At 38.4% G+C, this 12,768-nt stretch overlaps 1 long non-coding RNA gene across 1 annotated transcript in view; it reads left to right on the top strand.

The window, feature by feature from the left end:
• Positions 1 to 12,768, top strand: part of LOC122474693 — a 104,003-nt gene that overhangs the window by 75,835 nt on the left and 15,400 nt on the right. Inside the window, exon 3 of the long non-coding RNA XR_006294981.1 lies at positions 12,257 to 12,411. This is a non-coding gene — a long non-coding RNA (uncharacterized LOC122474693). The remainder of the gene's footprint in view (positions 1 to 12,256; positions 12,412 to 12,768) is intronic.

Here is a 12,768-nt window from a genome sequence, read left to right as displayed (position 1 = left end):
GGTGTGAATATAAATTGGTACAGCCATTATGGAGGAGCCACAAAAAATTCAAAATAAAACTACCACATGATCCAGAACTTCCATTTTGGGGTATTTATCTGAAGAAAGCAACAACACTAATCTGAAAAGATATCTCCATTATATATATAATGCAATATTACTCAGCCATAAGAAAAGGAATTCTTGCCATTCAAAACAACATGGATGGACCTTAAGGACATTACACTAAGTAAAGTAAGTCAGACAGAGAAAAACAAATACCGTATAATGTCACCTATATGTGAAATTAAAAAAAAGAAAAAAAAACCTCATAGATGCAGAGAACAGATTGTGTTTGCCAGAGTTGGAGGTGAGTGAAATGAGTGAAAGTGGTCAAGAGATGCAGACTTCTCATTATAAAATAAATAAGCCCTGGGGATGGGCTGTACAGTATGGTGACTATAGCTACTTGTACTATATTGTGTATTTGAAAGTTGCTAAGAGAATGATCTTAGAAGTTCTCATCACATGAAAAATACTGTAACTATGTATGGTAACAGATGCTAACTAGACTTATCATGATGATCATTTCACAATATCTATAAAATACTGAAGCATTCTTTTACATGCCCGAAACTAATATAATGTTATGTGTCGATTATATCTCAATAAAAACAGTTTGACACCTCTTTAATTCCTTTAAACTGAACAAAATATGCTTAGAAAAATGATATTAAAAGTGTGAATTTCTCACAAGGGCTTAAAAGACTTAAGTGCCCACAGCAAATTGTGAGATAGGATGAGACTGAAAAAACCTTGAAATATTGCAGACTTAAGATGCATGACTAGAAAAGAACTTGAGTGTGGCTGTTGACACATTACTGGTGACAGGAATTAAACAGTTAAAAAGCTTACAGGGGCACCTGGCTGGCTCAATCGGTAGAACATGCGACTCTTGATCTCAAGGTCGTGAGTTTGAGCCCCATTTTGGGTATAGAGATTACCAAAAAAAAAAATAAACTTTAAGAAATATGTTTTTAAAAAGCTTACCTTAAAAGGTACATCAAGAACCAACAATCTGGGGAGGGGATTAAATAAATAAAGACTAGTCTAAATAAAGTCTAGATCCCAAGTCTTCTCACAGAGGGTACATGGGACAGTGATGTAGTAGCTAGTTTGGACATGTATGTTGTAGCAATTTTATAATATGGCCACAAATTCTTTGGCACTTGTTTTATCTGTGCTTGTGACTTCTTCAGTCAATAGAATACAACAGAAGTGATCCTGTGTTTTTTTTTATTTCTATTTTTTTCATGTTTATTTATTTTTGAGAGAGAGAGAGACAGAGTGTGAGTGGGGGAGGAGCAGAGAGAGACAGAGACACAATATGAAGCAAGATCCAGGCTCTGAGCTGTCAGCACAGAGCCTGATGTGGGGCTTGAACTTACAAGTGGTGAGATCATGACCTGAGCCGAAGTCGGGCACTTCACCGACTGAGCCACCCAGGCACCCCAACACTGTGTTCTTTGATCGCTGGAGCAGTCATTCTTGGAGCTTTGAGTGGACGTTTAAGAAGTCCGTATTTCCCAAGGCTGCCATTTGGCCAGGAAGCCTAAGTCACATGGAGAGGCGACATGTGTTTGTTGTGGTTGACAATACCTTCTAAGCATATATTTCAGCCATTTCAACCCAAGCACTAAAGTTGTGAGTGAAGAAGCCATCTCAGATGTGAATCCCCTAGCTCAGCTGTTTATCAGCACCCAGCCATTTGAGTCACCCCCAACCGAGGGCCCAGACATCATGGAACAGAGAAGAGCCATCCCCACTCTGCCCTTTCTGAATTTCTGACCTGCATAATCTATGAGTTTAGGAAAAAATTTTGTTTTACAGGGGTGCCTGGCTGGCTCAGTCAATAGAGCATGTGACTCTTGATCTTGGGGTCATGAGTTCAAGCCCCACATTGGGCATAGAGCTTACTTAAAATTTTTTTGTTTGTTTTACATCACCAAATTTTGGGGTGAGTTATTAGGCAACAGACATTATAGGTTAAACTGTGTTCCCCCCAAATTTATATGTTGAAACTTCTATGCCTCAAAATGTGACTATTTCAATATGGGGCTTTTGGAGGTAATTGAATTAAAACAAGGGCCCTAATCTAATCCAATTGGTGTCCTTATAAATAAGAGGAGATTAAGACAGAGAAAGACATCAAGGATTTTCAGGTACAGAGGAAAGACCATGTGAGGACGCAGCGAGAAAGAGGTCATCAATAAGCCCAGAAGAGATACCTCAAAAGAAATCAGACCTGCTGATACCCTGTTCTTGGACTTCTGGCCTGCAGAATTATGAGAGAATAAATTTCTATTGATTAGGTCACCCAGTCTGTGGTACTTTATTTTACAATGTCTGACAAACTCAAGAAAAATCTTTTTCCCCCCAATTCCCACCTGACTCTGCCAAATCTCCAGACCTCTCCCCTACTTTTTTTGTGCTCAGTAAACCTTATTTTTAACTTAAAGTCCACACCTGGACTCCTGATCAAACCTGAGGGAAGGGCATCCTCTCAGCAGAAATTGAATCTGGGATTTGGGGAGAATTTGGGGATCTCTCCAATGTGGGCCCAGAGAGCAGAAAGGGCCTGTCTGTAAAGGCAAGCTGAGAACAGACACCCAGAAATGAGCAGATGAAAGAGGGGAAATTCTTAAATGTTTTCTTTTTCATGTCTAATAGAACTTTCTTGAGACCCAGGTATATTCCATATATTCTGAGAGATGGCCTAGTATTCTTACCGTAGACTCCCCATTTTGATTAAGTTAGCTCAGTTGGTTTCTATAACTTGCAGCCAGAGTCCTAAATAACCCAAGTGTCAAGCTGGGTTCACCAAGAGTAGATATTTGTGGGATGGAGGCCTAGACAGAAGAATGTGATGGAACTCCTGACCCCAGCTTGCACTCCTGGCATGCCCAGAAATAACTGGAGAGACATTTCGTGAGATCAAGAGGTCTTACATGAGCAAGGGGACAAGATGAATCAAGGAAATTTGAGTTATTACTGTAAATGTGATCTCATTTGTACTCATAGCCTTGAGTAGAAATTTGAGTCACAGAGAAATAAATCAAAAAGAATGATAGAAACCTGTGACAATAGTGCCAGGCAGGCCAAAACCTAGAATGAACTGGGTTTTAAAAAGTGCTAAAGAAAAAAAATCATTTCATAAAGAAACATAAGAAAAATTGAATCTGCTGTCAGTGTGTTGTGAAATGGTTGGCCAGGATGAAAAAATATAATAATAACAAAATGAAACAAAAACAGTCTTTCAGGAAGAAGCTGTATGGGCCAAAAAGAAAGCTTGGGGGAGGCCTGTGACCCAGCTGCTAGTAAGAGAGGAAAAGGAGGCATCCCATGCTTGTTCTTTGCGTATCAATCCCGACCTAAGCCTGATCCCTAAGCAAGCCCAGAACCCACAGTGCATGTGAGGAAGAGGAGAAGAAATTCTGGAAACCTCTATTCCTAGGGAGAGCTATGTAGTCAATACACCAGTGAGAAACTCAGTCATAGCCAATGACCCCGAAGCTTCTTGTCCTTTTGCAGTGGCACATCCATCCTGATAGAGAAGCAAGTGGATCCTGATAAGCACATGAACCCTGATAGCAACCTATATCCTAGTAGCAACAACACATATGGTAAATTGAAATATTGTTCCTGAATATTATACTTCCCTATAGCACTGATGTCAGGTCAGTTCATGAGATTTCCTCTGGCCAATGAAATGTAAGCAGAAGTGGCATGTGTCATTTCCAGGCGGTCACTTGTAGACCCAGTGTGTGGTTTGCCGTTTCTCCTTTTTCTCAGAGATGAGACTGGCAATGTTCCAGATAGAGGCTGTTCTGTCAGCCAGTGTCCCGGGTTAAAGCAATATGAGCAAAGCTGTACTGATTTGTAATGAGCATGAAGCACAATGAGAAATAAATCTTTGCAGTTAGCCATTGTGATTTGGGAGACCGTTTGTTACGACAGCATAACCTGGCTTCTCTTTACTCTTAAAACCTGCAAGATCCAGGGCATTGGGGATAAGAATAGAGCATTTCTGGTCACCAGGGACAATCTGCAGGCTCCAGAGGATGGCAGTGAAAGAGTATTAGAGGAAGAACCAGAGCAATCTGCCAGGAACTCAGGGCTAAGATAAATGTGAGAATTGTCTGGAGGAAGCAGGACATAAGAAATCCCCTGGAATACAAAGTGTATTATTAATTTTTACTTCAACTGAAAATACAATAGGCTGATGATACCTGATAAAACAGAGGTTATATTAATGAAAAGGGTTTGAGGGGATTTTGAGTTTTTGTTTTGTTTTTCAGCGAGGTTCGGAGCCAAAAGGTAAAGCAAGGATGAAACTGACTTGAGGAATATCAAATGCGCACATACTCCCTGGAACTGCCACTGATTTGGGGTATAGTGTTTTGAATACAGAATCGAGATACGGTGGTCTACACCGTACCACCACAGACCACAACCCCCTTTTCACATACTGTTTCTGTCTCTATTCTAAAAGCCAGTTCTAACCCCCTATGTACATAAATTCTCCGAATACTTGCTCTGTTTTATGCAGCAATCTTTCTGGGGACAGAAAATATGTCCTGAACTTCTGTCTGAGGGCAAGGACCCTGTTTGTCCTGAACTTCTGTCTGAGGGCAAGGACCCTGTTTGTCCAGGCACAAAATTCCCTTCCCGCAATCTGCCTATCTCCTGGATTGAGAGCGCCCCACAGCAGACTCCATTCCAGGTTCACTGTTCACCTTTGAAGACATCAGTACCATCTTGGAATCTTCACCCTCCCATCCCTGGCGGCCCATTGCCTGCAGTAAAACAGGGATTGTTAGGAACCCTGGGTCATCTTTCTTTGCTGGCCATCCTGAGTCTCTGCATTTGTATCAACACTTTGTCAGTCTGCCCCATTCTGGTCCTGCCTGAGTGACTAACTCCTGTGCTCAGCTGTGCTCAGCTCTTCTCCTCTGCTACAAAGCTATGTTCATCACATGTGGGCATGTCACAAATCAGGGTGACAACTATATGAATGAAACAGAGACTCAACTTTCAAAATGATCTCAACTGATTTTCATGAGTGATCCAGACCAACAGAAAAGAACCCACCAAGTAAGGCGCCCCTGGGTGGCTCAGTCGGTTGAGCGTATGACTTCGGCTCAGTTCATGATCTCACGGTTCATGAGTTCAAGCCCCACGTCAGGCTCTACGCTGACAGCTCAGAGCCTAGAGCCAGCTTTGGATTCTGGGTCTCCCTCTCACTCTGCCCCTCCCCCAGTCTCACTCTGTCTGTCTCTCTCTCTCAAAAATAAATAAACACTAAAAATGTTAAAAAAACAAAAACAAAACAAAACAAACAGAATTATAAGAGTCCAAGGTAGGGACGACCCGGCATGACAGGTATTCATAAAAAACAGGCCTAAGGTATGCTGTTTTTTTGTTTTGTTTTGTTTTGTTTTGTTTTTAAGTTTTTTTTTCAACGTTTATTTATTTTTGGGACAGAGAGAGACAGAGCATGAACGGGGGAGGGGCAGAGAGAGGGAGACACAGAATTGGAAACAGGCTCCAGGCTCTGAGCCATCAGCCCAGAGCCTGACGCGGGGCTCGAACTCCCGGACCACGAGATCATGACCTGGCTGAGGTCGGACGCTTAACCGACTGCACCACCCAGGCGCCCCAAGGTATGCTGTTTTTGACCACAGGAAACAACTGTTTATTGTAGCTACTAAAAAAGCTATGAAAGAAAAGGAGATATTAATCTTCTAAATTATTTTTGCCTGTCTACATCTGAAGAAGGTTTTGGACTCTGATTTGTCAGATTGAGGTTGGTCAGGATGGCTGCATTAAAATTTTAACTTGAGCAATGTCATGAAATTCGTACAAATTTGAAGGGACAATTCTAGATTAAAAGAGACTGGAGAATCATGTAAACCAAATGCAATGTGAGCTCCTTTATTTGATCCTAGATTTAAAAAAACAAACTAACTAAAAAGACATTATTTGAATAATGGGGGAATTTTATATGGTCCGTATAGACCATATTATTAAATGTATTAAATTGCTGTTCATCTTTAAAAAAATTTTTTTTTAATTTATTTATTTTGAGAGAGAGCAGACAAGGGGCAGAGACAGAGAGGGAGAGAGAGAATTCCAGGCAGGCTCCGTGCTGTCAGTGCAGAGCCTGATGCAGGGCTTGTACTCATCAACTGTGAGATTATGACCTGAGCTGAAACCAAGAGTTGGACACTTAACTGACTGAGCCACCCAGGTGCTCCAAATTGCTGTTAATCTTAAGTGAGATAACGATGATGTGGTTTTGAAGACAAAGTTCTTGTTATTAGGAGATACACGTTGTCATGCTAAAATAGTTAAGCATGAAACAGCATGTTGTTGCCAACTTTCTTTCAAATGGCTCAGAAAAATAAGAGTTATACATATATGTAAAATCTAGGTGAAGGATATATAAGTACAACTGTATTAATCTTTCCAGTTTTCTATAGGTGTGAGAATTTTAAAGGGGAAATTTTATCTTGAGAAACCACTGAGAGGAGAGTAATTTGGGCTTAAGTGAAGAATGGAAGAAAAGCCAAGATGGCTATGTTCAATTATAGAGGCATTACCTCCGAGGAAAGGGGTGGGGCTTATTTAGAATGTCTCCATAGAGGCGAGGTAGGATTTAGGCATGGGAGAGACCAGAAAGTAGATTTTGGCTTAACATAAAGAAAATCTTGTAGGAAGACTCTTATGCCTTGGTTACAGCCAACTCTAGTAGCAGAGAGAAGACAAATTTAAAAGTGACAATGTGTTTGTCACTTAATATGATCTTTGGAGTTTTACTACTGCAGAATGACCAGCAAAATCTTTTAATCCAGGGCAAGGGAATGTCCCCACAGAGTAAAAGTTAAGAAAACAGTTAAGATTTTTTTTTAATTATTGAAGAAAGCTTGTTCAAAATACTGAAAGCAACCTATCTAACTATACATGTGCTATAGATGTACTAGATCATACAAACAGTGGTGTAAGAGATGATTCCACTTGTATGTATAGATTATCCCCTTTTAATTTTCTTTTAACTCTTCTCAGTAGTCAAGATGAAAGGCTTAGTCTTATGGTCTTATATTTCCTACACCTCCCCAGATCTTCTAGCAAGCTACAATACTTAATCAGGGACCAAATAAAAAAATAATGTATATTTATTTTAATGGTTGCCTTCTTTTGAAAGTAACCTTCCTGGAGTTCCATTTGTTTTAGTTACCTATTTTTTCCACTTTAAGTAAATATATTAGAGTCTGAAAATTTTAATCAATTAAAAAATCATACCAAGGGATATACCAACATGGCAAAAAAATGTACAGGAGGTATTTAAGTATTTGCAGTTTAGGTAAGTCCTGAAAGAGGTTCTTTTTCTCCCCTGTGTAATTGGAATACTAGAGGCCATTCCCTGGCAAACAAGACTCCTCTCTAAAGAGAACTGTCTCCTTTGATGATGAATCTCTGAAGTTCTCCAGGGTTGATGTGGACAGATGCCATCTCTTCATGTGGAATAAAGCTACAAAAGTGGTTTGTCTTCATGGTTCTTTATTCACTCTCTTGAATCTTCTGCAACTTCCCTTGAATTCCCGTTCTTTGCATGCTGGTCTCCAGCCCTTCAGTTGCTTTCTCTTTGATGACTTTTAAACTCTGAAGATTTAGGGGCACCTGAGTGGTTCAGTCAGTTAAACATCTAACTCTTGATCTCAGCTCAGGTCAGGACCCTGTGGTTCAGGAATTTGAGCCCCGCTTGGAATTCTCTCTCTCCCTCTCTCTCTGTCCTTCCCCTGCTTGCACTCTCTATCAATATAAATAAGTAAACATTAAATTTTTTTTTAATTTAGAAAAAGTCTTTGAAGGTTTAGCAAATATTCTAAGAAATGAGAAGTTTCAAAAATTTCCTTGATTGTGACTCTATGCAGTATTTCCAATGCCTTGAGCAATGGTTGAGAGACATCCCATAGGATGATAGCACTTATATCAGATTCAGCAGACTTTACAACCTTTTCCTTAGCATTGAACATCATTTGCCCTGTTGAAATATATGGATGGAAGACAGACATCTTACTTTCTTTGGCCTCCTTCATTTTATACTGTAGGCAAGAGCTTTTTCTCCTTCTAGTGTTAATAACTCGATGTAACATATTTTCTTCCTTTTTCTCTGAGAGGTTAAAGACCACAATATTATAAATCATTGTACCAATGGGAATCAAAACAAGCCTAAGTAAACCACTGAACCATCCTGCTTGAGAATACAGTTCTCTCTCTCTCTCTCTTTTTTTTAATGTTTTTATTTATTTATTTTGAGAGAGAGAAAGAACACCTGTTCAGGGAAGGGACAGGTAGAGAGGGAGAGAGAGAATCCCAAGCAGGCTCTATATTGTCAGTGCAGAGCCCAGTTCAGGGTTTGATCTCAGAAACCATGGGACATGACCTGAGCTGAAATCAAGAGTCGGATGCTTAACCGACTGAGCTACCCAGGTGCCCCAGGAATACAGTTCTCTTGATCACAGTAGAATCAAATAGTCTACTCTATGCCAAAAAATCTCTCCCCATTTCTTGCTTGCTGCCACTGATTGACCATTCAAGTAATAGGGGTGATTGATTATTAATTTCTCTTGAGCATCACAATGTAGCATATCTGTGGATTTTTTTTGAAATCAGAGACTGTTTATAAGTAGAAAAATAATAGTCAAGTTTATTAATTTAAAAATTATATATTGAGCATTTGTATATCTGAAAATGAAAGTATTATCAAACAAGGAAAATGCTTGCCTTGTGAAGCAGTTTTCCTCTTCTAAGATCCTTACAGATGGTCACTAGATGATCACATGTTAGAGTTACATTTGTGAAGTGGGATGGTGTAACCATTATTGTCTCATGAATTTAATATTATATAAAATTTCTGTGGCATAAAATGACAATTGAAATGGTATGTGTGCTCTCCAGTGTCAGACAGCCCAGTCAGAGGAAAAATCAGAAGATAATAGTACTGGCAAAATTTAAATCAGACAATATGTATTCTGAATTTTATCAGGTTGTATTAGTAAAAGCAAATTATTAAAATATTTTTTTGGTGAAACCTATTTCTCATATTGATTTCCTCTGAATCCTTCCTGTAAAGCTAGTGATGCCTCATAAGAATATGCACGATGGTTAGGTGAGTAAAATTTACTAAGTACCAAGAACACTCCAAAAAATTAACATCCTCAGGCATGTCAAATTCAAGCTTTAATGTGTACTAATGATTCAGTTTTTACCTACAGGTGTTAAATGAAATTTTATTTTCGTTTTAAACACAATATAAAAAGTTCAGAGGAAAAACCAAGACACTAGAAGGAGGAGGGACATAAAAATTTCCCCTTGATAATTGGTTTCACTGTTTTGTATCAAAGATTTGCAGTGAATTTGCCTGGAGAATTAAATCACTAGGAAATTCTAACCCAAATGAGTGAAGAAAATAGTTTACTGTAAGAGTGAAAAAAATTTTTTTTTACGTTTTATTTTGTTCTATACTGTTTTCAAACCCAGTTTTCCAGAGCTGTGGTTTCAAGGACAACCCAAATCTGATGTTGCTCTCTCCTGATCTACTCCTGGAAGCTCATCTGCCTGCAGCCTATCCCTCGCCTGGCTGTTGTCTCATTATCACACACACGCTCAGCATAACCACTTATGTGTTCCATGTATACTTCTCCCTGCCCTGAGGTTGCATTTCCTCTCCCTTCCACTTATTCCCATTTAAATTTTTTTTACCGTTTATTTTTTATTTTCGAGAGAGAGACAGAATGCGAGTGGGGGAGGACAAGAGAGAGAGGGAGACACAGAATCTAAAGCAGGCTCCACTCTCTGAGCTGTCAGCGTAGAGCCAGATGTGGGGCTTGAACCCATGAACCCTGAGATCATGACCTGAGCTGAAGTTGGACGTTCAGCTGACCGAGCCACCTAGGTCCACCCGTAACTTATTCCTATTTCGAAGAAAGGAGTTGTATGGCTCCTCTAATACAATTCTCTCATTTTTAAGTTGTAGCTGCCTGGCAGAACCATTTGAGATTTGCCCAATCAAAAAAGTTTAAGCTGGGGCTACTGGGCGGCTCAGTCCATTGAGTATCCAACTTCGGCTCAGGTCATGATCTCAGGGTTCATGAGTTCAAGTCCCACATCAGGCTCTGTGCTGACAGCTCAGAGCCTGGAGCCTGCTTTGAATTCTGTGTCTCCCTTTCTCTCTGCCCCTCCCCTGCTCACACTGTCTCTCAAAATAAATAAACATTAAAAAATAATAAAAAAAATTAAAAAGTCTAAGCCACATCACCTCCATGAAGTTTGTTCCCCAAAGTGCTCATTTATCTCTCTCTCACATGAATTCCTTCAAAAGCAACATCTTTCTGCATCTGTGTCAGCCTTTTGATATTGTCAGCCTTTTGATTTTAGCCTTTCTAGTGGGTGTGCAGTGGTATCTTATGGTTTTATTTGTATTTCTGAAGTGACTAGTAATATTGAACATCTTTTCATGTGCTTATTTTCAAGTCATTTATCTTATTTGGTGAAATGTCTATTAAAATATTTTACCCGTTTTTAATTAGGCTGTTGGTCTTACTATTGAGTTATGAAGTTTTTTTCTTATATGTATTTTGGGTACAAGTCCTTTATCAGGTGTGTGTTTTGCAAATGTTTTCTCCCAGTTTATGACTTTGTCAGTTCATAATGTTCTCAGTGTTGTATTTTGAAGAACAAACATTTTCAGTTTTGTAACTCCAGTTGGCCAACTTTTATTCTTTTGGTGTCATACCTAAGACGTTTTTGCCTAACCCAAGACTGCAAAGACTGTAATCTTTCTTTGCCTCTAGAAGATTTGTAGTTAATTCTTATATTTAGGTGTACAATCTGTCTTGAGTAAGTTTTTGTACATCGTATAAGGAAGAAGGCTAGGTTTATTTTTTTGCATTTAGATTTACAGTTTTTCCAGCACCATTTCATTTGTTCAAAAGATAATTCTTATCCTCTTGGATTACCCTGGAAACTTTATCAAAATATATTGACCTTATATGTATAACTTATTTCCAGACTCTATTCTGTTCCATTGATCTATACTTATTCTTATACTAATATCACATTGTCTTAATCACTGAAGTTTTATAGTAAGTCTTAAATCAGGTAAGGTAAGTCCTCTGACTTTGTCCTTTTTCAAAGAGATTTTGGCTGTTCTATTTTTATTTTTATGTAAATTTCAGGATCTTCTTGTCAATTTCTACAAAAGCCTGTGGGGATTTTGATAAGGATTGCATTAAATCAATAGGTTAACTTAGAAGGAATTGCCAACTAACAACATTAAGTCTTTCCCATCTATGAATATGAAATAATTTTCTATTTAAGCATTTAATTGCTTTCAACAATTCTGTATAGTTTTCACTGTACAAGTCCTGCATTTCTTTTGTTAAATATATTCCTGAGTATTTTGATCTTTTGATAGTATTGTGAATGAAATCGTTTCCTCAATTTCACTTTTGGATTGTTCATTGTTAGCTTAGAGAAATAAAATTGATTTTTCTATATTGATCTTGTATACTCTGACCTTGCTAACCCAGACTGTTAGTTCTAGTTCTTTGTTTTTTTTTTTCTTTTTTCTTTTTTTGTATCGTAGGATTTTCTACATCCATGACTCTGTCATCACAAATATAGTTTTACTTCTTCCTTTTCAATGTTTATGCCTCTAGTATCTTTGTCTTATTGCATTGACAGAATCTCCAGTACAATCTTGAATAGAAGTGATGACAGTGGACATCCTAGTATTATTCCTGATTTGGGGGGAGGGGACAGAATACAGTCTTTCACTACTACATGGGATGTTAATTGTAGGTTTTCAGAGATGCCCTTTATCAGGTTGAGGAAGTTTGTTGAGAATATTTTTTTAAATCATAAATAGCTATTGAATTTGGCCAAGTGATTTTTTTTGCATCTATTGAGATAGTAATCTGTTTTGTTTTGTTTTGTTTGTCCATCACTGTATTAATATAGTGCATTACATTAAATTGATTTTCAGTTGTTAAACTAACCTAGTATTTCTGGGTTAAACTCCACTTGGTCATGATGTGTAATTGCTTTTATATGTGCTGAGACCTGTTTAATAATATTTTGTGAAGGATTTTCCTTCTATACTCCTGAGGGGTATTGGTCTGTAGTTTTCTTATACTGTGTTTGGATAACATAGGGGGAAGATGGCAGCAGAGGAGGACGCTGGGCTCACCTCATCCTGCTGATCACTTAGATTCACCCACACTTGCTTAAATAACCCAGAGAACCGCCAGAAGACTAGCAGAATGGACTCTCCGGAGCCAAGCGAAGACAAGAGGCCCACGAAAGAGGGTAGGAAGGGCAGAGAGGCGGTGCGCGCTTATACTGTTTGTACATGTATCACTTTTTCACCTGGAAACAATGCAATGTATATGCACCTTAAGGCCACAAATAGAGCAGTGAGTAATGTTCACTACATTCTGTACTCTCATGGAGTTTGCAGTCCTGTTGGAAAAGTCAGAAATACTAAAAGAAAATAAATGCTATGTTAGATATACAAGTATAAATATGATTGTTTTAAAATAAATAAATAATTTTATATGATTATTTAAAGTAATGGAACCAAATGGAGGGAGGTAGGTATACATTTAAAACATTTCAATTCCAGTATAATTAGCATACAGTATTATATTAATTTTAAGTGTACGA

Source organism: Prionailurus bengalensis, chromosome D4, assembly GCF_016509475.1.
Source record: "Prionailurus bengalensis isolate Pbe53 chromosome D4, Fcat_Pben_1.1_paternal_pri, whole genome shotgun sequence".
Classification (NCBI taxonomy): domain Eukaryota; kingdom Metazoa; phylum Chordata; class Mammalia; order Carnivora; family Felidae; genus Prionailurus; species Prionailurus bengalensis.
Note: the sequence above shows the minus strand (reverse complement) of the source record. Positions and strands in the feature narration are given on the sequence as shown.